General features: G+C 38.1%; 1 pseudogene; it reads right to left on the bottom strand.

Annotated features, from left to right (window-relative positions):
• Nucleotides 1–19,846: 19,846 nt before the first annotated feature.
• On the bottom strand, nucleotides 19,847–21,457 carry LOC102821861 (annotated as a pseudogene).
• Between the last annotated feature and the right edge of the window lie 2,036 nt (nucleotides 21,458–23,493).

The raw sequence follows: 23,493 nt of genomic DNA, 5'->3' as shown, positions 1-23,493 counted from the left end.
GATCCAGAGAGGGAGAGCGACTGTGTGCTGAAGACCTGGGGGGAACGGGGGAAGTATTGCATGGAGGGGATTGTAACCATGGCAATGAGACGATATATGATAGAATGAATGTAAAACCAATGTTCTCCCATGTAAACTATCACATAATTCATAATAAATCATTAAAAAAAAAACACTACTACAAGAAAAAAATAAAAATTAATGGAATATAAAGTAACCACAACAGTGGGGTAGGGTTGGGGGTTTTCTTTGGCTGTTGGGGAGGGCAGTACAAGAAGTGGGGAGGAAGCAGAAGAACAAGATAGATAGGGGAACACTGAGATAGGTGTACATGGCCAAAATGGGACAGAGGTAAATAGTGATGCATGCTCAACCTTGGAACAACAGGGCTCTGGGATACAGGGATCTAGGCATATTTTGAAGAGGGGAAATAATACTAACATGCTTGACTGTCTTATGAATATTGGTTTCCCTTGCCTACTATTGTAAAATAGACACTTGAGTAAGATAGAAAGGAATGTTGGGAAACCTGATTACAGAAAACTTGTAAGCCCGTCATCAGGCTGTAACAGATTGGAATACCTAAAAAGGGTTCTAGAACTTGCCCAATGAAACAGGCCTCTTGCAAAGCCTTTGCAGCGTATAGGATCTTAGGTGGAATACTGAGTCCCATCCAGAACCTTATGAGGTGGGACATTCCCACTAGCAAGGATAAGCAGACCAGCATAGAACAGCTAGAGCAACAGAAAGATCATCAGGAAAAAAACAAACAAAATGTCAGCGTGACTGGCTACTGAAAGAATAAGCAAGGTGTTCGCTAGGAAGCCATCAAGGCAAGCAATCAAATTCCTTCAGTACAAACTTCCTTCTTAAAAAGACTGAAACTCAAAGGGAACCACAAACAGGCATGTAAGCTTACAGGTGACCACATTGAGCTACTGGTGAGTGGAAGAGGGGGAAAGGCAGCAATGAAGAAATTGGCTGAGTTCACCCACACTCCATTGATCCCCATTGACCTGGAAATGAAAGAGAGACGAGGAAGGGCTGGTTGGTCCAAAGTGTGGTGAGACCTGGGGACACTTGAGCCCATAGACAAGGACATAGCCAAGGAGGGCTAGAGCTGAGTGTGAAGCATCCAGCTGATATGAAGTGAGGGGAGATGGACAAGAACACCCAAACTTGCAGACAGCACCCATTTCACCTAGCCTCGATGGCTTGATAATCAGAACTTGACTAGAGCAAGATTACAAAAAAAAAATTTTTTTGATAAAGGAAACAGGGTAAATTGCTATAATTTGATGAAACTGACCTATACTCATGGAGGTAGGAACTCTAAATACCAACAGAGAAGGAAGGTGTCTTCACATCAAGTATCAATGCTATTCCTTCTGTACACAGGGTAGATAGGGATGGGCAACTTAGACATTGGCTACCTAAAATGAGCGGGCGATAAAGGCACGAAGTGACTGGATTACAAGGTTTCAAGAGGGAGTTTAGTTTAAGTGTGTGTGAATAGCTTTCATCTTGCCTGGATGGGCCTGGTAAAAAGAGATGGAGATAAGATTCTTATGATTCAATAGTGAATAATTGTTATCATGACTAAATGAAACTGTCACAATTGCAAAGGTAGAAGTTTTGTAACAAAAACAGGGGAGTGGTTAATCTTACAGTCCAGAAACAGAGGACCCTAGGACCATCAAGGGAGAAGAGCACAAGTGGAATGTGTGGCCTTATCGAGAGAAGTAGCAGCGCCAGAGATGGAGGCAGAGACAGGGACATGGAGAAAGGGAGTAGCTGAAGACTCCAGATTCATGGGAAGAGAGGGATTAAAAGCTGGTGGCCAAGAGGCAGACTCGCATAATGTGCCCTTTGGAGATGTAAATTATTATATATGCCTGAGTGGTTTTTTTGTTTTGTTTTGTATATTTTTGAAAAACTAAACCGAGTAGAGAGAAATACTGTTAACTGATGGTACATGGAGGGGATTATAATCATTGTAATGAAATAAGATGTATGATTTGTTGAATGTAAAATAGGTGATCTGCCCTGTAAACTTTTCCTCAATTCACAATAAAAACCTTAAAAAAAGAGAATAAAGACTGATTGACAGGTCCCATGAGAGTTCTAGGCCACATCATAAACTGCAGTCCTGGTATCATGTTTTAGGATTAGCACAGGACTGCTGAACCACAAGGTCTGTGGTTCAAACCCACCAGTTGCTCCTCGGAAACTGTTTACAGGGTCACTATAAGTCGGAACCAAAGCAACAGCATTTTTTTTTTAATCCAATACAAGCTTTACTAACAGAAAGCCAGCAGTCGAGAGAAAGGGAAGGAGAATAATTTCTCAAGACCATCCTGTCTTTCACAAAAGCAGGCACATTATATAGGGCATATTACATCTGGATGTACACTTAATTTATTTTAACATCAGGATAGCATTCTTTGGAAAAAGAAACAATAAGGCAATAAACTTCTTCAAACATTCTACCTTTAGGGAAAAATAAACAATAAGGCAATAAACTTCCTGAAACTTCTAACTTTAGGGAAAAACAAACAATAAAGCAATAATCCTCAAACATTCCACCTTTTAGGGTCCGAGTTGCTTAGTTCCTGGGATAACTATCTGGGTGGGCTTAAGTACATCCTGTTCTCCTTATAGATCCATGAGGTCATCTCAGCTAATTTTTAAACTTCCTCATTTGCGGGGTCCTCATTTGAGACTTAATGACTAAACCAATTCCATTTTGGTTAGGTCGGTAGAGCCATGCTATCATTCCCCATTCTTATTTTTGGATTGCATTTCTGTGAAAACTGCTTAAAATGAAAATAGTTACTTTGATCCCAGGTGTTAATTGTTGGATTAAAAGAATTAAGCTTAGGTCATGAAAAACAAGTTTTACAAAGGGGAATGTAGTGAGGTTGTTGCCAAACTGAAATGGTTTGCAGCCTGTTTCTATAGTAGATCACAGAGACAGGGAGGGATCTGATCCAAGCTTTATTAACAGAAAGCCAGCAGTCTGGAGGATGGTGAGAATAATTTCTGAGGACTGTCCTGTCCATTATGAAGAACAGGCACATTATATAAATTAAGTTATATTTGGATGTACACTTAATCTTTTTAACATCAAAAAAGCATTCTTTGGGAAAAGGAAATGATCAATAAACTTCTTCAAACATTCTAACTTTAGGTTCTCAGCTGCTTAATTCCTGAGATAACTATCTGGGTGGGTTTGTTGTTGTTAAGTGCTGTTGAGTCAGTTCTGACCCATAGCGACCCTGTATAGGGTTTCCAATGAGCAGCTGGTGAGCTTGAACCACCAATCTCGCAGTTAAAACACCTTCGCAGTCTGGTGCATTAACACACAGCACCATACCAGGACTCATCTAGGTGGGTTTAAATATGTCCTATTCTCCTCGGTAGCGTAGTGGCTACGAATCGGGCTGCAAACCTTAAGGTCAGCAGTTCGAGACTACCAGCTGCTCTGCGGGACAAAGATGAGGCTTTCTGCTCCTGTAAAGATTTACAGCTTCAGAAACCCTGTACAGGGTCTCTATGGGTCAGAACTGACTCAATGGCACTTAACAACAACAACAACAACAACAATTCTCCTTCTAGGACCATAAGGTCATCTTAGCTAATTTTTCAATTTACTTATTTGTAGGGTCCTCATTTGAAACCTAATGACTAAGCCAACTCTATTTTATTTAGTTCAGTAGATCCATGCTATCATTCCCCATGCTGATCTTTAGATTTCATTTCTATGAAGTTTGCTTCAAATGAAAATAGTTACTTTGACTGTGGGCATTGTTCTTTGGATCAAAAGAACTAAGCTTAGGTTGTGAAAAACAATGTTTTACAAAGGGCGATACAACAAGGTGATCACTGATTACACCTACATATGAAAATTCCTATGACAATACAAACTCGACCTTCACTATTACCATGGGTAGCCACTTTGGATTAGGTAACTATGACAAATAACTTTCATTATCTGCTCTAAAGAAGCCCTGACACTTAGGACAGTGATTGTCTCAGAAGTGGCATTAAAAGTTTTAACCATTGTACAGGCAAGTCTGTTGATTTTCACATTTAGGATCAAGACCTTAGCAAGCATTATAAAAAGGGGTAGGGTCACATGCTTAACTGGACTAAACAGATATAGATCAATACAGAAGTCAAGTGAGGAGAGCACCAGCAATGAGGTCTACCAGTCGGGTCAGGTCTACCAGTCTCTGAGGTAGGAAGGTGGTGAGTCTTCCAAACGTACAGGGCCTATCCTCCCTACACCCTGCCTCAATAGAGTTAGTTGGGATGTAGGAGAAGGCCTTAGTTCCACAGAGGAAAAGCTATTTTGCTGGAGCTGTGTTATAGAAATACTAACTCCAACAAAACAGGAAGTAAAGGATTGTTCAACACACAACCTCCCTTCAAACAGAAAGCAGACACATTCATTACATGCTTGCCCAGGTACATTACACATTTTCATCCAGGCAATAGGAAATTAGATCTGAGTGTCCAACTTATAGTAGTAGAAAGAAGATTAATACAGTTTTAATTACAGTTTGAGACTGGAGGAAGAATTCATGGTACACTGTTGTCCATGATTGTTTATGACTCCTGTGTGGTGAGTCCAGGTGTTGAGGCCTAGGAGTTTGAGAATAGTGGAGTTGGTCAGCAGGATCTCCTAGGATTCTCCTCTAACTGTGAGTTAGGTCTGTCTTTCCATGTTTTGAGTAGGACAGAATCTCCAGGTTGGAAGGAGTGCAGGTTACCTGTAGGGGAGGAAGCAGGCCTGAGAAAAGCAAATTTAAGAATAAGAGAAAGTGTGTGATGGAGGTGTTACGTGTACCACACTGCACCTACCTTCCAACCTTGGTTGAGATCAGGTGGAGGGTTGAGGGAAATTTTTTAGAAGGTGTACCATATACAATTTCATAAGGGCTCAATTTAAGCCCACCCAAATTTGGAACAGGGCTAAGGCAATGCCTGGTCTCAGTGTAGATGAATTTACTGATAGAGTTTTATCATTTGCTTCTTTAAAGTGTGATTCATTTTCTCTGCTTTTCTGGAGCGGGATCTCCATGCTGCTTGGAATCTCCATTTCGTCTGTACGTGTTTGCTGCTCCACTGTCACTTTGGGCACGTTTGGGAAGTCTAAACTTGGAGATAAATACTATCCTTCAACAGGATTTCACTACCGAAGTTTCCTCAGTTCAGGTGGGGAAAACCTCTACTCAACCAGAAATGGTGTCTACAAACACAAAACCAGCAAATATTGAAGTCCCTAGCTTGGGTGCATCTGTATGAAATCGACCTGCCAATTTTCAAAGGGTTGTTTAGCTTGATATTGGTTCAAGACAACCTTGTTTGGGGATTGCTCTTGAGACTGGTAGAATATTTAGAGCTAACATCCTAAGCGATTTTTTTATTTGAAAATGTCTTGCCCTGCTGCAAGGCCTAACAAATCAAGCCAGGGTGTCTTTTCCATAGTGGGTCATGTCAGGAACTCCTTGAAGAAGAGCAGGGGCTAGTTTTCACAAGATATGAACCATTTTATTGTCATTCACTTTGTAGCTTTTAACCTCTCAGAATCAGAACAATTCCATTGTCATTCACTTTTCATCTTTAGCCCTGCTCAAATCTTTTTGTCTCGGTCCAACTCAAGTCCTCAGGGTACACATTCACAGTCTTTCCTGACGACATTTCTAATGCCCTCATCATTGCAATCAGTTTGGCCTTTTGAGCCAAGGTTACTAGCAGGAGGGCTACTGCCTCCACCAGGTCTTTTAGGTTACTAGGAGCTCTGGTAGCGCAGTGGTTACGAATCAGGCTGCGAACCTTAAGGTCAGCAGTTCGACACTACCAGCTGCTCCACGGGAGAAAGATGAGGCTTTCTGCTCCTATAAAGATTTACAGCCTCGGAAACCCTGTACAAGGTTGCTATGAGTCGGAACCAACTCCACGGCACATAACAACAACAACAACAAGGAGCTCTGGTAGCATAGAGGTTATGAGTTGGGCTGCTAATCTCATGGTCAGCAGTTCAAAACTAAAAGCAGTTCCATGGGAGACAGTTGAGGTTTTCTGCTCCTGTACAGGGTCAATGTGATTTGGAACTGACTCCACAGCACATAACCACCACCATCACATGCCATACCTCTCCAAGACCCATTCTCCATATAGCTACTTCTATCCATGCACAATGTCTAGTCCACCAGGTATAATGGTTAGTCAAACAGTTCAGGTCAGCTGGAAAATACTTGGTCAATGATTTCTATACAATCATGGCTCAGCCCTCTAGCTGCCCCACTGGGGAGAAGGATGGCTAGATTTAGTTACCCCACAATTCTCGGGGTAACATTTTGATTGTCTAGTAAAATAACCAGGTGTGGCCTAATCCATCCTGTCATGAGCCATAGGTTTTGCTTGTGTTGCAACAGGCAGACGGCCTGATGGGAACGGTGATGGGCTGGCCCAGAATGAATTTCTCAGCCTCTTTCCTGAGAGCATACTGGTTTCTGTGGGATGGTCAGCTTCCAGGCTTCAATCAGACCTTGACAGGGGATGCTTCTTGGCTCTCCCCAGAGTTCTGCTAGCCCACATGAGGGTTTTACCTGGTTGTTGATCTCCTTAGGCTAATATGGACTGGTTTCCAGAGTTTGAATCAGTAATTGCCAGACATGTTTATAAGGAACCTCCATCTATAGACTTTTAGTTTCAGGAAGAAAGTTTATTTGAACATGCAAATTTGAAAGCAGGTCCAAGCTCAGTAAGGGGACCAGGCAGTCAGGCACATATAGGAAATGGTGTGACATTTTCTGGGCTCCAGTAAAGCAGTCTAGAGGTTTCAAGAACTGGTCCTCAGGTCTCCCTAAGACCTCAGTCACTGTTACTGAACAGGATTATAGGGAAGTCAGAGACAGATTGACAACTGAGTAAGTGGTCCCAGTGTCCACCAGAAAACCCAGTCTGCCCCCACCCCATTGTTATTTTTAGATGATGTTTTGGGAGGGGGGGTAAGAGATGGCAGAAGTTGATGCCAAATCATGCTCTAACTTCCCTCTCCCCCCTGGGCACGGTCAGTCTTCCTCAGACAAAGTTTGTTCATCCATCTGTTGAGTTGGAGGGTGGCTTTTCCTGCTCGATCCTTCCTTGGGATTTGGGCATTCATATTCCCAGTGTTGGGGCTTTTGCAATAAGTACATTGGTCCTTGCTTAAGGACCTCTTTCCTTTTGTGGATCCTCCTTCGGACCCCACAGGCTTATCTCTAGTGGTCTTTAGGAAAACAGTAACATTCTGAGACTACTTGTGCTCTGGGCTGTTAAATACCTTGAAGGCGATGTCAGCCAGCTGGGACAGATTCATGTAGACTATCCCATGGAATTTCTGCCATTTCTTTCTAATATTTGGGGTGCTTTGGGAGATAAAAGTCATGTTAACCATTCAGACATTTGCAGAGTCCTCGAGGTCCAGGTCTGTGTACTCATGAAAAGCGTGGTGGATTCATTCAGGAATTCAAAGGAATCCTCAGTTGGCTTCTCCTAAACTGCCAGTACCATGTTCATGTTGTTTCGCTTAGGAACTCCCTTCTTCAGACTTCCAAGACAGCACCTTTTATAGAGCTATACCCGCAGCATGCCCTGTCATATAGATTCCAATTTGGCTCAGTTAGAAGAATTGCTTTGGCCAGAGCAGGGTTTCCATTTGGGTTTTTCTCCATGGATGCATGTTTCTTTGTCCTGTGCCTTATGTAAGACCAGCCTCCTTTCATCAATGGTCGGGAGCATGGGCCACAATGGCACTTTAACAACAACGGGAACCTCAGCAACTACTCTCGTGATTGCCCTTGAGCCTAGAATGACTTTGCTGTTCAATCAACAATAATCAGGGAAATGCAGTTAGCTTTTCATAAAAGAAGAGCGAAAACAATAATAAACAATCAGTTCCTCAACAAAGTCTTCTAGTTTAAAGTAAACAGCAAATATTATGTTTTATTATGATAATAATTTCATGTAGACTTAATAAATATGTGTCTATCTTCATCAAGTAATTTATTTGAAGTATATGGTAGAGAGAAAAAAATCTATATGTAAAGCAGGGAGATGAAAAAAAGACATTTAGAGTTCGGTCATCCATTTTACTGTATTATCTATATCTAACTTTTTGCTTCAAATCATGATTTGTCCATATTTAATGATTTTTAGTGAATGGAAAAATACAGCTTTCATCAATAATCCACTTTCATGTCTAAATTCTCTTTGAACCAGGAAGACTTTTTCTTATGCTTGATCCAAATTACTCTTGCTTAAATTTAAATGAATTTTCTTTGTTCTGTTTTTAGCAGTCAGATCAAGCACTGCATTGGAGACTGAAAGCAACACATAGTATTACTACTAACCAATTCTCAGATATGTCAAATTCATTTTAAATTCTATTTCTTTCTTCCCAGATTTTAACCATTCCTCTCTCCACGGTGCCATTGAAAATCTAAAAAGAGTTGTTGAATGCAGAAAATATTCCAAAGTCTTCTAAAATATGCTTTTAACAAAACTACTTGCTGATGTATTGCCTAGAATGTATTTTTTAAGTTATATATAATAAAAAATGTGTCTTCATACCTTACATCAAGACATAGAAACAGCTATAGGATTAAATTTTTTGCATCTTTAATTTCTAAAATTTTAAGATGTTATGAATATGTTGCTAAGCAATGTGCAAATTAATGGCTCTTTTGGATTGTATGTCCTTTGGAAGAAGCTATATTTAACAGTTTGTTTATAATGCATTTTCCTAGATGCAAACTACCTACATCACTGCTAGAACACCTGGCTTTAGGGTCATTTAACTAAACTCATTGGAAAAGTACCTAGAAATGTTTATTTTCCAACTTGAATATGTGAGAATATAATGCATGTGTATTACTGTTTTTATATAATGTTAAATTTAATTTGTAAAAATTTTACATTGCCAGAATGTCAACTTCCAAATAATTAGCAAGACGAACTGCTACTCACCAAAGTAAGTTCTACTTAATCATTTCTGTGAGATGCATAAAACCATCCAAGCAAATATTTCATTACATATTTGCTGTTGTTTCCTTATTACTGTTATTTCCGACTTACGGTGATCTCGTGTATAAAGACTGGAAATACTCCATAAGGTTTTCAAGGCTGTGACTTTTCAGAAGCAGACCACAAGGCCTTATGTACTCTAAAAGGGTTTGAACCACCAGACGTTTCATTGGTTGCCAAGCACTTAATCTTTGGTGTCATCCAAAAACTACCACCAATGACTTTCATTCTATAGTTAGGGTAATACAAACCATAGTCATTTAATGTAGCAGGATAAACCTCTCAACATAACCTAAAATTTCAGAGGGGTCCAAGAATCTGAATAACTGCTTACGTCACAAAGTTTTTGAAACTCCAAAGGAATATAGAAATTCATAAATGAAATTACTACTACTTCTTATTTGTTTGTTCATTCACAAATTCAATGAAAGTTTTTCTGAGTAATAACTACCTGCTAGAAATTGCTAATACAAGGATAATCCCCGATAGCATCTTTCTGCAAAACACTTCTCACAGATATGCACAAATTCATAATAATGAAGTGTATTGTGATTGCTTTGCTAAAAATATGATTAAGCTATTCCAATATGAGGAGAGTCCTAGGAATTTAGTAGTTAGAGAATAAGAAAAGGACACAGAGGGAGAGGGAGCTATTGAACATAGGTATAAAGGTACAAAATGATATGCATTTAGGTATACTTCTACATAATATGATGTGCCTGTAGGAGGCTTTGAATGTCCTGCCTTGAGAAATGGAATGTTCCTAAATTAAACATTCAAAACAAAATTTTAAAAGCTAAAAAATGGGTAAATTAATCTGAAAATCACCAAGAAAATGTGAGAAATTCTCAAGATGGTCCATCTTCAAGAATAAAGGATTCATGAGATTGCTAGACCAGATATAGGTTGTTAGTTCACACCCAGGGATACATAAATAGGATGGATTTGGAGAAGTGGGAAAAGAAATCTGTTCTAGGCCTAGGAACTTTAGATAAGAATATAGCCATTAAGACCATGGGCACTATTCAGGCTACTCTGGGGGCAGGGGAAATGGGATGTACGGGTGGATTATAAAACTCCATAATACCCAATAAAAGTAGAACTGAAAAAGGGGCTTTTTTGAGACAGAGGAATAAAACTATTTGTGGGCTGGCCCTGCAGTGCATCTGTCCATGCCTGTGGGTTGGGTGCCCGATTTGCAAAATTGAATAAAGAAAACCTCATTCTTGATAAATTGAGTACAGATTGGGTTACTTGAGCGTTGCTCCGGTACTGACAACATGTCTCACAGAAAATACTTGAAATGCCAAAACAAACACAAACGAAAGATATGTACAAACATTTTCCAGTACAAAAAAACCAAAATGTTCATAACAATAAGACAAATGACTCATGGTTGAAACAGAAATACAAATTAAAGCAACAATGACATGCCAGTTTACTTGTATTTGGCAAAGAAACATTAGAAAACTGCTTTAATGACAATTATTGGAATGGAGAATCACTCATTATCTGCAATGGGAGTGTGTATTAGTAAGACAATGCTGGAGAGCCGGGCTGGTTGAATTACTTAGTTCAGTAAAATATATAGAGATCTGTTCCTCATTATAAATTTTAGGAAAATTATCATAAACATATTTAAGAGAACATATAGGTAGACCTTAATTGAAGGATTATTTGCAGCGATTAGGCTTAGGGAACCATTTAGATCTCTGTTGCAGGAAGAACAGATACGTACACAGTGGTGGTGGCACACTATGGAATATGCTGTAGCAGTTCAAAACAACAAGTTAGAAATACATCTAGAAACTTAGATGACAAAAAAATATATTAGTTAATTTTTTAAAGAAGCTGAAATATGTCATAATCAACATCTATATACAAAATAGCATTAGAAAATGAGCATATGCAGGGAATAAACACACAATAACCACATCAACATGGTTGCTATAGTGAAGGAGAGAGTAGAGTAAGAGTCAGGTATGCGGATAAAAGAAAATAAACCTAGACATAAGATAAAAAAATAAACTGAAAATAGTTCTACACTTTGTTATCTTTTGCAAGAGTAGTATGTATACTATTAGAAGCTACAAGAAATGCTCTTACTGTGAGTTAACATTTTGAGACTAGTTTAATGCTATAAATCAACCTTTTTTTTTTTTTTTTTGATAGGGAAGAAAAGTATGCTGTGATAATATGAATATATGTTTGTGTTGTAATTGTTCAAGGTAAAACACTTTAAATCATGTGTTATCATTATAATTTGTAGGATTGTATTCCAAAACATTTTCAGAATTCATTTTGTTCTTTTGCAAGACATTTCAAACTGATCTGTGAATTGCTAAGATTTTTTTTCATATTTAAAGTGATCACTTTGCTATGCCATCTCAGATTGTATTTATTCTTGCTGTTTCCACAACTACCGGCCTATTCTACTCACTCTGAAACTTTGGATCACCATTCTATAGAAGATAAACATTTACATTTGATATTAAGGATAACAAATATTGGAAATAAAAATGTGGAAAAGAACATGGGCTATGATTTTTCGATCTTATTAAATGGTTGTAAAACATACAGATAGATGGTAAGTCCTATGTCATTTACTAACAATTACATAAACAAAGACATGAGGAAATTAGTTGTGTGAAGCTCCAAGAGACAATCATACAGATTATGTGGGTAGAAGTGATTTGTATATGAAGGTGTGTATCTAATAAAGAACCATTACATTACTCCAAAGTGTACAATAGTAGATTAAGCCTGACATGTGGTAAGAATTACATTCAGAAAAAAATGTGAATTGAGTGAGCATGAAGACAATCAAGAAGATCCACTTAGGACTGATTCATATCTCAGATGAACAGCACCTTTGAGACATGTGGGTTCAGGGAAAATTGGCAATTCTGAGTGAAGGTATGATCTTTTCTAGCGCAGGACATCTGAAGAAATGAATGTAAACTACAGCAACTCACTTGCCATTTGGATAAAGGTTCACAGAGTAACCTGCTTCACAAGACATTGCTAGTCAAGTTCACCTGATATAAGGAAAAGGGAAAAACACATTCAAGGAGAACCAACTTTTAACATGTAACAGGATATATTTTGTATCAAAATAAAAGTCCAATATTCACCAGGAGGGGCAAGACAGAAAATAGAGCCATCATTATGTGCAAGGAAAGTTTTAAACTTAGGAAACTGATGAGCACTTACTAGTGTCTCAGAGAATCTTTAATTGATCAGTAGACCAATAGATTCTAGACTTGTAACAACACAAGAAAATTCAGAAATCTTACTTGTAATTCAAACTGCATTTCATGTCTTGAAATGTTTATTATAATGTTCATGACAGATGAGCAATCTACCTTTCTAATTTTCTCTCCCTTCTTTCCAATAAGCAGTGCACTATTGACTAAATATCAAACTAATTTACTTCTTCCATTAATTATTTTCCCTTACTGTGTCTTGTCCAACATTAAATTGAAATATGCAAACTTTAATTAATTTATTGTCAGAATTCCAAAATCAAGATTTCACACATCAGATATATTCCTGTTTGTTGTTGTTAACTGCTGTCAAGTCAGTTTCAACTCTCAGCAAACCTATATAGGGTTTCCAAGGAATGCCGGGTGGGTTTGAACCTCTGACCTTGCAGTTAGTAGTAGTTCAGTGCTTATCCTACAGCACCACAGTAGGATTATTATCCTCATGCCATTCTTATTCTCTATATAAATAATGACACCTAGAAATGTGCATTTTATCATTAAACATCATTTTATATATGTATTTCTTCTGAAAAGAAATTGACCTGGAACTTCAATAATAGTAAACAATATCTATTGCTGTCCAACCAATTGCAACTAATAGTGATCCTACAGACAGAGTAGAACAACACTATAGGGTTTCCAAGGCTGTAAGTCTTAAAGCAGCAGACTGACACATCTTTCTAATGCACAGCAGCTAAGGGATTTGAACCACTGAGCTTCTGGTTAGCAGCCAAAAACTTAACCATTACACCACCAAAGCAAACTATGTGCCGTCGAGTCGGTTCCGACCCATAGCGACCCTGAACAGGGTTTCCGAGGCTTTAAATCTTTACGGGAGCAGAAAACCTTATCTTTCTCCCGCGGAGCAGCTGGTAGTTTCCAACTGCTGACCTTGCGGTTCGCAGCCCGAGTCATAACAATTACGCTACGAGAGCTCCTTAAAGCAAACTATAAAGGACCCAAATTAGAGATTTGAGCATGAAAGTGTGCTCTAATGGATGAAAAACAAAAGCTGGATAAGAATATTCTGAATATGCTTTCATATCCAGCAGTTTTCTTTCTTCCCTCACATGGAAAGGTAAATGAAATAACTATTAAAGTTATAGAAATTTACAGTAAAATTATATAAATGAGAAGTAACTTATACAGTATTTGTTCATTGCTGCTATTTGTTCTACTGACAGCCCAAAATAGGGTTGGAAGATTTTACAAAACAAACAAATTTGCATTACAATAATCCATTTCACATGTGTATATTTCAAGATAATTGCTAAATGTAATATTGAGCATGATACTACAGTGCCATGAGAAAAACTTTCACCTAAAGTCAAGATAAAACTGAAGCGGGAAGCAGAATATCAAGCAATAACCAAGGATGACATCATTATTTGGCAAGAAGTTCTACTTGCCAAGTAACATTTTCCTCTTTCATATGGAAACAGATGCCTTTACTGTAGAATTAACAGATTTCTGAGTCTTTAATATCATCTAATTTTTAGTACTAGCACTCATATTCATTTCAAAGGTCTTATAAAATACTTATCATATTTCTAAGTCTTATTTCTTCCAGGAGCCCAAATTAAAACCAGATAAACAAATCTATTCCTCAAATAACATACATAAATATAGTAGAAAGCTTTAACTGCACAATGCATATGTTTAAAAGACATAAGGCAGCACAATTAAAAATAAATGGAAATTAACTTCCTCCTCATGAAGGTAATAGAAAAGAAAAGTCTCAGATGTGAGGTCTTAGAAGGAGCACATGAAGATTTTCCCTCAATTTGAAAATGCCTAGAATTTAATTCAAATTCCCAGAAAACATTTTGATCAACAGAATCATTTTCAGAAAGTTATATCTCTTGTTTCAAGACTGTCTTTGAAGAATGTTTGTGACCTAATTCCAAGAAGAGTGACAAAATGCAAGTAAAGAAGAAAAATTAGCATAAAGCATGTTGTGTGTCTAAGCGTCACTTACACAGATGGCAAGCTAATGATGCTGCTGATTTTGATAACATAGGAGGAAACACATGATTATATTTGAGCATAAACTGATAGTCCTCTCTTACTACTTTGCACCAAAAAATTTGACCATCGTGTTTTTGAGCCCATAATTATAAAGTTTTCTTTTATATAAAATCTATCATTTAGAGTTTTGGGTTTAAGACATCCTCTGTAGTCAGATTTTTTGTGTTTAGAAAACTGCTTAACAAATTGCTTAAATGTGTAATCTTGAGAAAGTCTCTTCTGTGTCTTTGTTTCCTCATCTGTAAACTGTGAATTTATCTCAGAAGAATCTTCCAAGGATTAGTTGAAAAAAATCAAATAATGCATCTAGAACATACTCAATAAATGTATGGTATTATCAAAGTTGTTTTATCTACATTAAGAAAGAGACATCAAAAAAATCTAATTGTAAAAAGTGTAAATATCAAAATATGTATAACATATTTACTGTACTAGGTGATGGTGCATTTCATTCTTCTTAGAAAAGTGGGCTCAGGAGAGGCCAAATGATGAGTGGCTATTTCAAGTGAGCATTGAAAAGTGCATCATAAGTTTCCTAAAGATATAAAGCAAGAGGTTTAGAGAATGGCATTAAAAGGTGTTGAGTTATTATATAATACACTCAGAAAACATCATGTAATCTTTTATCAGTAGAAAGCAACTTTAAAAATAAATATCTTTATTTGAGTCATAGATTTATTTTGTTTTAACCTGTATAAAACAAATGAGGAAATGACTAAAGATCATTATGGCTTCATATTCTTTGTATGATTTGCATATTTTTCTCTATTATAATCCACCATTAGTGAGAAATTAACAACCTCTTTTGAGTCAAGCTAACAAAATTCTGACAGAATCACAAAGACTGTTTGTTAGTTAAAAGTTCTTTGAAAACCAGAATTGTGGTGGAAGTGCTGACTTAAAGGAACTTCAGCACTCTTTAGGAAGTCTGACTGGAGCTCTTTCTTGGCAGAACTGGGCTTCATCAACCCGAATAATAATTTCCTATTCTATTTGCAGTATTCTGGCTGACTGTGACCTGCTTCCTTCTTCTTTGAAAGCTGTGTAAGTGAGCATGCATTTTTCAGAGTGCAGATATAGAACATAAAGCAAAGACTTGCAAATTCAAGAGAAGGAAGCTATAGTTTCTTATGATCCAGTGCTTAAAGTTGTAAATTCTGCATTTAGATCCAACAGCATTAGCTTGTGCATTACTAGCTCATATGTTAAACAGAATCAAAGCCCCTTTGGGATGGGAGTTTCTTATGTAAACAGTCATTTATAGAGCTTGATTTTGGTTGTCTCCTGAACTTCCCTATTGCCACAACCACCCTACCTATTCTCCTTCCCCTAGACTGAATTACAGTCCATTACTGTTAACTCGTTTCCAACTCATGGTGACACATGTACAAAAGACGGAAATGTGGCCCACCTTTTCCACAATCATTTGTACACTCAAGTTTATGGTTGTTGTTACTAAGTATACTGAGTGCCATCTAACCTGGGGTGTTCATCTCCCAGCACTTTGTGATCCATAGCATTTTTACTGGTTACTTTTAGAAGTAGATTGCTAGGTTTTCCTTCCAACTCTTAGTCATATTTGACATGCCGGTAGCATTGCTTTCAGCATTATACTAAAACACAGCCACTACCCATACATCTGTGTGTTGTACTGAGGTGACTTGTATATTATTTTGATGTTGGAAGCTATGCCACTGGTATTTCAAATAAAAGCAGAGTCACTCATGGTAGACAAATTTCAGTGGAGCTTCCAGACTGTAATGAATTATAACTTTAAAACAAATTTGATGCTAGTTTACACTAGTGACCAGCACTTTACATTAAACCTTGCAATGGCAGAGGACTAAGTAAGTCTCTTTCACATTAACTTAAATTCCTTCTTTTTTTCTGCTTTCAAACCACATTCCTAGATAGGTTTCTCTACCATCATTATCTACTTGAAATATGCTTAAAAGTAACCCAATTATATTACTGTTTGCATATGAAAACCTGATTCCAGTTAAATCTGTTCTAATTATGCCCAGCATAGCGGTAATAGTCCTCTAAGACCCTCCCTTGTGTTTTCCACTATTTCCAACTCTTCTTCTTATCATCTTGAAATTAAGACTTCTGTCTAGCAATCTTCTATGGGCTTGTTGTTATTAAGTGCTGTCTAGTCATTTCTGACTCATAGCAACCCAGTATAGGATTTCCAAGGAGCAACTTGGGAGTTTGAACTGCTAACATTGTGGTTCAAACAGACCATGTAATCTAGCACTTACCCTACAGTGCCACACCAGAAGCATTTTGGGATAAGAGTTATTATTCTCTGTTGTCTTCACTTTCCTTTATCATAATAATATTCATATATTATGATTATTTACCTGTTGAATTTCTTTAATAGTAGGAGTCCAGCGGTATGGTGGCATCCTAGTGTGGTGCTGTAGAATAAGCACTCCAGGTCAATGGTTCAAACTTACCAGCCACTCCTCAGAAACACTATAAAATGTTGCAACCAAATCAATGGTTCTAAACAACAGGGGTGCAATGGGTTAAGTGTTGGGCTGCTCACCTACCAAACCCACCGGCCACACTGTGGGAGAAGCAAGTGACAGTTCCCGTCCATAAAGATTTGCAGCCTCAGAAACCCTATGGAGCAATTACAATCTGACCCATAGAGTCTATATGGGTCAGATTTGAAGGCAATGGGTTTGGTGGGGTTTTTTTTGTTTGTTTGTTTGTTTGCTTGTTTTTCTTTATTAGAATTTGAACTCTGGAAAGTGAGGAGCCTTCTTTTATTTTTATTTGTAGAGCCAGAATCCAATAAATTTTCTGGCATCAAACAACTGCCCAATAAATACTTTTGTGAATGAATGAATGAACACATTGCTTTTGCCTAAATAATTTATGTACCACATAAAATTCTAATTTGTAAATAAACATAGCTCTTTCCTTTATCATTTTTAAACATATAATACTTTGAGTAGTAAGTCAAGAAGTCTCTAATACATTTCTATGTTATAGTAAGGAGCTCTGGTAGCGTAGGGGTTATGAATCGGGCTGCTATCCTCAGGGTTAGTAGTTCAAAACTACCAGCTGTTCCATGGGAGAAAGAGGAGGCTTTCTGCTCCCGTAAAGATCCACAGCTTCAGAAACCCTGTACAGGGTCGCTATGAGTCAGAACCAACTCCATGGCACATAACAACAACAATAACAAGTTATTAAATATAATTGAATTGGTTCTGATTCATAGTGACCCTGTATAGGGTTTCCAAGGAGCATATGGAGGGTTTGAACCTCCAACCTTGTGTTCTCAGTGCAGTGCTGATTCTATAGATCAGAAAGCCAATCCCTTAAAACAATGTTCTTTTAAGATTACAGCAAGTAAAACTGAAAACTGAAGAATGGATGAAAAAACAAAATAGGACCCTGAGGAGAATTTTTCCAAACAATAAACATTCCCTGAGATCTAAGACAAAGGCGTTTCCAATATTTTTTGTTATGATCTGGGAACCAATCAAAGATTATAGCTACTTAATGTCTGAGATAGATGGTATGGATTTTAATACAAATTTTGAATTCACTTAAGTCTTTCCCAGAGTGAAGGTTAAGTGACCATTAAAGTGGGAAGGCTCCATATGTCATTTTAGTATACAGATTAAAAAAATAAAAAAAATCATCCACTACAAAACAATCCATTAGGTTAATGAACTATGCTGAGGTGGTAAAAATATATTAGAGAAATGATTCACTGATTCCTTCAACCTTTCCTATGTCGACCTGCATTTTCAAAGAAATGCAATATTCATTTTTCTTTGGATCATTCTGAGGTAAATAATGAGAGATTATTTCTCTGTCAAAATAGCATTCACAAAGGCAAAACCAGAATTGCACCAAATAGTCAGCATCTTTCTGCATTATATTCTAAGTCCTAGCGCATCTCAGCCCTTTCTAAGGTACACTTTAATTTTTTTAATCAATGACAATTACTTTACAACAATATTTCAGTATCCGATATAGAAACCAAACAACTAAAAAGGTAACTAAACTGTGCTGTTGAACGGTGTCATAGATTCAGTGTTAGGAAATACTATTTTTTAAATCTTCTTTATAAAAACCTTTGCCAAACAAGTCATAATCAATTTTGAAGATTAACAGTTTACAAAAGGAGCTGTGATCTCAAATGAAACATACTTCAACTCTATTTACCTCCGGTTGACATAAAGTTGGTTCTGAGACCTGATGACCACATGTGTGTCAGACTATAACTATCCTCCATAGGGTTTTCAGTAACTAATATTTTGAAAATATATCGCCTGATCTTTTATCTGAGGTGCTTCTAGTTGGACTGAAACCTTTAATCAAGTACATTAACTGATTACACTGCTTGACTATATTAAACCCATTCTGAGCCAAATTCACTGTCACTGAGTTGATTCTGATTCATACTGGCCCTATACATGGTTTCCAAGACTGTACATCTTTACTGGAGCAGACAGTCTCATCTTTCTCCCATGGAGCAACTGGTGGGTTTTAACAACTGAATTTACATCTAACCTACATCACCACCTGGGGTCCTTTAGACACAGTGGATACACTAGTATGTGTCAAATTTACTATGTGTTATGGAAAGGAAAACTAAAATACTGTGAGAGCTGTAGTAGGAGATTAAGAATCTTCAATATATATCATATATAAAGCCAATTTTTAGGATATTGTTATTGTTAAGTGCCATTGAGTTGGTTCCCATTCATAACAACCCTGCATAGAGTTTCCCAGGAGCGGTTGGTAAGTTTGAACTGCCAATCTTATGATTTAAACGGCCTTGCAGTCCAGTGCATATTCACAGTGCCACACCAAAATTCTTGGATATTTTGAATTTTGTTTCTCAAATTTAGTGGTTCTGGCTTTAAGCTGAGCATGTTGTTCTTGTTACTGTTGTTAAGTGCCATCTAGATAGTTCTGGATAACAGCAACCCTATACACAAAAGAACAAAACACTACCTGGTCCTGCTGCATCCTCACAATGGTTGTATGAGCCCACTGTTGCTGTCACTGGGTCAATCCATCCAACTGAAGGTCTTCCTCTTTTTAATGACCCTTCACTTAACCAGGCATGGCATCCTCTGGGGATTATTCCTTCTCGATAATATGCCCAAGGGACAAGGGACAAAGTCTCACCATCCTTTTATTTATTTATTTTTGGGTTTTGAAGGATTATTTATTAACTAGATAACATGCTTATTTAACATGGACTTTTAGGCCACTGTACCTAAAGGAAAACCACCCATTCAGTGGGTAACAGGACTTGCTTTGGTGCAATTGAAAAACACTGTAATTTTAATCTCAAACTTCAGAATTTGAATAGATGACAGTGATCTGTGTCAAGATGGGAGCAGAAAGGAATCATTCAAAGCTTCAACAACAAATTCCACTGCTCTGTTCCTCAGATCCCTCTACAGTCTTCACAGTTCGTACCATATAAGGGACACTTCAATTCAACCTTTCAGAGAGGACATCCCAGCTCGCATGATCTCATCAACCAGGAGAATGTTGGTTGCAATTACAGTGCAGGAGTGAAGAAGTTATTTCTTTACACAATAGTTATCCCATGTGCCTGCTTCTGCTGACACCATTGATTCACCTGTGTTCAAGTTGACAACCACAGGTTGACCTGATTCAGAATGTTCTGAATGAACTTTCACTAGTGTTTACTGAAGGTCAAAACCTGAGTTCTGCACAAGAACCTTGGGAATGACAAGCAACGGGTCAGCAAATGCTTGGACCCCCAGTTGGGCCCTGCCCTTGACACTGGATTTATGTTTCATCAGAGCCTCTGCCATTGCCACTTCCATGGCAACAGCCCCAGGAACCACACAGCCATCACTGATAGCATTTTTGATGGCCCTCAAGCCATTGCATATTGCAACTCTGATTTGAGTCAGTGTGTGCTTATTTGGTCCTTTGATCAAGAGTGTGACAGAGTGTGGGTTATTGCACCTCTCAATAAAGGTGAACTTCTCTTCTCCCAATGTGTACTCAAAGACCAGTCCTGCATGTTCCAAACAGTCAGGATTTAGGTCATCTAAAGAATTTAGAGCCACTCTACCACAGGCAAGTGTCAGCCTCTCCATGCTTCTCCATTTGGCTCTGTGCAGAGCCACTATGCCTTCCTTTGCAAGGGTGTCTAAGGAAAAAGGGTCAATTCCCTTTTGATTAATAACAACAAATCCTTTAGTGGAATCACCACGACTTTCTTTTTCAGTTCTACTATTTTTTTAACTCTATCTTCAATGAATTTTCTTTCTGCTTTTACAAGTTTCTCTCTCTCTTCAGCACTCTTGTAAAAGAAGCCAGAGTTCACTTCTGTTTTTTCTTGTTCTAAACACACATTGCAAGTGAGGATGTACACATCTTCTACTCTTTTCTTCATATCAGGATGCCATGCCCCATGGTCCAGAACGAGTCCTATGATTAGGCTTGTATCAGTTTCAGATCAATGTTTCATTTCCATGATTTCAACCATGAAAAGATCAATGTGTTCATTTTGTTTTTTAATGGCCAAAATGGAGTCAACTACAGCCTCTGTTAAGACGTCAGCAAGCTGAGCATGAACTTTAGTATGCAGAGATGTTTTGGCCACATCTATCAGGGTTTCTCTGTCCATCTCTTTGCTTACTTTGATTTGTTCCAAAAACTGAAGTGCCTTTTCCTTTGCAGCTTCAAATCCTTCAGTGAAGATTCTGGGATGCAGACCTTCAGAAATGTCTGCATCTTCAGAAAAACAGGTCAGTCTGTTTCAGCAGCTCACTGATGATCAGAATGTTGGAAGTCATACTGTCACCAGTTACATCGTCCTGGACTATTGCTACTTTTGCTATTAAGGAGGCTGTTGGGTGTTGAATTTGCATTTCATGAAGCAGCATATTTCCATCTTTAGTAAGCTTGAGGTCTCCAGCACCAGAAACAAGCATCTTCATGGTACCCCTTGGGCCCAGATTGGTCCTCAGCATGTCCTGTAGCCCCTGGCCCCGTGCTACTGTTGACCGCCAGGCTGCCTGGGCTTGGGTCACCTCAGCATTGGGATTCAGGGTCTTCACAGCCGACATGCTGAGGAAGAGACTGAGAAACTGTAAAGAAAATGCTAGGATGGCTCAGCGTGGACATGAGACAAGATCCGCACACTTCTGGAAAACTCGGCGAGCCCTCACCATCCTTTTTTTAAGGAGCATTCTGGCTGTACATATTAAGGAGTTTAAGTAAACCTCACTATAATCACAATAGACTGAGTGGGAGTTATTATTGATAACAATAAAATAAATACCTTTCTAACTGGAATCTGTGAAGTCCTGATCTAAGGGCATATTTCCAGCACTCTAAATTTGCATATTTCCAGCACTCTGGATTAGCCAGGTGGCATCATTGATGGACTCAAGTGTGGCAGCGGTAGTGAGGTTGGCCCAGGATTGGACATTGTTTCATTCTGCTGTGCATGGGGTCGCTATGAGTCGGTTCCGACTCGATGGCACCTGACAACAACAACAATAACAAATTTGCACTCTAAGTTGGTAACATTTATTTAAAATTAGAAAAAAGATATCCGTCTCTATGGTAGATGTTAGAGAAACTCTTCCAACATAAAACTCTTTAGGACAATAAAATAACCCAAATAAGTCCTCTCTGTTCTTGAACACTCATCTCCTGCTGTGTATCCTTGAATTCAGACTGATAGTGACCATGTAAACCAGAGTAGAACTGCCCCATAGGGTATCCAAGGTTGTCATCTCTCTACCACAAAGGATCTGGTGGGTTCCAAACACTGACTTTTCATTTTGCAGTCAAACACTTAACAATGATGCTGCCAGGGCTTCTTTTCCTCTCCCTTGTTGTAACTGTTAGCTGCCATCGAGCCGGTACCAACTCATAGTGACCTCATGCACATCAGAACAGAACACTGCCCGATCCTGGGCCAACCTCACTACTGTTGCTATGCTTGAGTCCATCGATGCTGCCACTTGGCCAATCCATCTCATTGGGGGTCTTCCTCTTTTCCTCTGACCCTCCACTTTACCAAATATGATATCCTTCTCCAGAGACTGGTCCCTCCTGACAATATGTCTGAAGTATGAGAGACAAAGTTTAGCCATCTTGGCCTCCAAGGAACACTCTGGCTGTACTTGTTCCAAAACAGATCTATTGGTTCTTTTGGCAGCCTGTGACACTTTCAATATTCTCCTCCAACACCATAACTCAAAAGCATCACTTCTTCTATGGTCTCCTTTATTCACTGTCCAGCTTTTGCATGCATATGAAGCTATTGAAAATACCATGGTCAGGTATTTATGTGCTTGTCTTTAATATGCTGTCTGAGCTTCATCTTCCATTTTTTACAGCGTGCAAATTATATGTTCTTGGCCCATGCAAGACATTGGTCAGGAATAGGAAGGTGGAATAAGAATATAAGTCATTTTCTTTTTCCCTGCTTTCAGCATTACAGCAGCAATGATAGATGAATGTGTTCCTCCTTAGGCAGTACAGTTCTAAATATGTCAGACAGCTACTTCAGCAACACAGGCTGTGGTCTTTGCCTCTACTGACAACAATGGAAGAGCAAGTTTCTGTGCATCAGGGGATATGTGGACTTTTCACTTCCTATAATCTGTGGCAATCCTATTATTGCTCAGTGAGATCTGGGCAATGCAATTTCCTCTTTTGTTCTTCCAGTCTAAGTATAATAGGTACTTTCTACATATTTTTCTATCAGCTTAACCACACCTACTCATTTTTTGTTTACCTTCAAAGCATTTACCAATTTGCAATAAGTCACTTTAATTAAGTTTCCTTTCTGTGAAATTCTGTTTTTTGACTTGAAATGAAAGGTTAAATTATACATTTCAATAATTATGAAACTTAATTTTTTTCTTAGGAACAAATTAAGTCTGGGATTATTGATGATGAAGATATCCCCTATTCCTTTACAGATTATTAAGAATATTTCCAATTCTGGCAACAGGAAAGTTCAGCTCAAATTGAATTTAAAAAATTACTTCTTGGATCAATCATTAAAAAGTCCAGGTTGCATGCATTAGGCATGGCTTTAGTAATCAAATAAGCTATGGCTCTCATCTTAAAGCTGCAGCCATTC

This window comes from Chrysochloris asiatica, unplaced genomic scaffold (genome assembly GCF_000296735.1).
Source record: "Chrysochloris asiatica unplaced genomic scaffold, ChrAsi1.0 scaffold00009, whole genome shotgun sequence".
In the NCBI taxonomy this organism is placed as follows: Eukaryota; Metazoa; Chordata; class Mammalia; order Afrosoricida; family Chrysochloridae; genus Chrysochloris; species Chrysochloris asiatica.
This window is presented reverse-complemented; position numbering and strand designations above follow the sequence as displayed.